At 39.6% G+C, this 2,500-nt stretch overlaps 1 protein-coding gene across 1 annotated transcript in view; it reads left to right on the top strand.

Annotated features, from left to right (window-relative positions):
• The window catches only part of LOC134094658 (neuroplastin-like), a 33,436-nt gene that overhangs the window by 23,423 nt on the left and 7,513 nt on the right, over window positions 1-2,500 (top strand). The gene's annotated exons all lie outside the window — the stretch shown is intronic.

Below are 2,500 nucleotides of genomic sequence, written 5' to 3'. Positions count from 1 at the left end.
GTGACACCATCAGTAGTGTTATGGGACATCATTAGTAGTGTTGTGACATCATCAGTAGTGTTATGGGACATCATTAGTAGTGTTGTGACATCATCAGTAGTGTTATGGGACATCATTAGTAGTGTTGTGACATCATCAGTAGTGTTGTGACACCATCAGTAGTGTTGTGACATCATCAGTAGTGTTGTGACACCATCAGTAGTGTTATGGGACATCATTAGTAGTGTTGTGACATCATCAGTAGTGTTATGACATCATCAGTAGTGTTATGGGACATCATTAGTAGTGTTGTGACATCATCAGTAGTGTTATGACATCATCAGTAGTGTTATGGGACATCATCAGTAGGGTTATGACATCATCAGTAGTGTTATGACATCTTCAGTAGTGTTATTGGACATCATTAGTAGTATTATGACATCATCAGTAGTGTTATGACATCATTAGAAGTGTTACGGGACATCATTAGGAGTATTATGACATCATCAGTAGGGTTATGACATCATCAGTAGTGTTATGTGACATCATCAGTAGTGTTATGACATCATTAGTAGTGTTATGGGACATCATTAGTAGTGTAGTGACATCATCAGTAGGGTTATGGGACATCATCAGTAGCGTTATGACATCATCAGTAGTGTTATGACATCATCAGTAGTGTTATTGGACATCATTAGTAGTATTATGACATCATCAGTAGTGTTGTGACATCATCAGTAGTGTTATGACATCATCAGTAGTGTTGTTACATCAGTAGTGTTATGGGACATCATCAGTAGTGTTGTGACATCAGTAGTGTTATGGGACATCATCAGTAGTGTTGTGACACCATCAGTAGTGTTGTGACATCATCAGTAGTGTTGTGACACCATCAGTAGTGTTATGGGACATCATTAGTAGTGTTGTGACATCATCAGTAGTGTTATGACATCATCAGTAGTGTTATGGGACATCATTAGTAGTGTTGTGACATCATCAGTAGTGTTATGACATCATCAGTAGTGTTATGGGACATCATCAGTAGGGTTATGACATCATCAGTAGTGTTATGACATCTTCAGTAGTGTTATTGGACATCATTAGTAGTATTATGACATCATCAGTAGTGTTATGACATCATTAGAAGTGTTACGGGACATCATTAGGAGTATTATGACATCATCAGTAGGGTTATGACATCATCAGTAGTGTTATGTGACATCATCAGTAGTGTTATGACATCATTAGTAGTGTTATGGGACATCATTAGTAGTGTAGTGACATCATCAGTAGGGTTATGGGACATCATCAGTAGCGTTATGACATCATCAGTAGTGTTATGACATCATCAGTAGTGTTATTGGACATCATTAGTAGTATTATGACATCATCAGTAGTGTTGTGACATCATCAGTAGTGTTATGACATCATCAGTAGTGTTGTTACATCAGTAGTGTTATGGGACATCATCAGTAGTGTTGTGACATCAGTAGTGTTATGACATCATCAGTAGTGTTATGACATCATCAGTAGTGTTGTGACATCAGTAGTGTTATGGGACATCATCAGTAGTGTTATGACATCATCAGTAGTGTTATGACATCATCAGTAGTGTTGTGACATCAGTAGTGTTATGGGACATCATCAGTAGTGTTGTGACATCAGTAGTGTTATGACATCATCAGTAGTGTTGTGACATCAGTAGTGTTATGGGACATCATCAGTAGTGTTGTGACATCAGTAGTGTTATGACATCATCAGTAGTGTTATGACATCATCAGTAGTGTTGTGACATCATCAGTAGTGTTGTGACATCATCAGTAGTGTTATGATATCATCAGTAGTGTTATGGGACATCATCAGTAGTGTTATGGGACATCATCAGTAGTGTTGTGACATCATCAGTAGTGTTATGGGACATCATCAGTAGTGTTGTGACATCATCAGTAGTGTTATGGGACATCAACAGAATCCCACAGCAGGGTGTGTTAATAGCAAGAGCCACACAGCAGAACACCAGGGTGTGGGAAGAACAAGGAGGAGCTACAGTATGTTTCAGCAATGAGTGTGTTCCTCTCAAAATGAGAACGGAGTTTGTTTACCTTCACAGTCACACACACACACACTCACCTGCCCACAGTCTCATAATGTAGATGTCCTCAGGGCAGATGAATGAGCTGATGCCTCCTGTCACCTGACACTAGTCAGTAATCACACTCAATAGGCTCTGAGCAACCAACTTCCTGTTTACCGTGTAGGCAGGAGGCTGTGACAGAACATGACAGATTACTGGCCTGTAAGTTTTAAAGGAATAGTTTGGAATTTTGGACATACTGTAGGACCTCATTTCCAAGGTCGGTGGAGACCATTTTCAGTGAATTTCTGCCCTTTCTTAAGTTGCAGCGTTCATCTGGTGCTAATCTGGTGCAGAGATAACGCAAGTCAACGGTAACATCCAGCCTGCCACTGAAAACAGTCTTAATCCACTCCACAGAACACCCGAAACAAATAAATTATAACG

Source organism: Sardina pilchardus, chromosome 10 (genome assembly GCF_963854185.1).
Source record: "Sardina pilchardus chromosome 10, fSarPil1.1, whole genome shotgun sequence".
Lineage (NCBI taxonomy): Eukaryota > Metazoa > Chordata > Actinopteri > Clupeiformes > Clupeidae > Sardina > Sardina pilchardus.
Note: the sequence above shows the minus strand (reverse complement) of the source record. Positions and strands in the feature narration are given on the sequence as shown.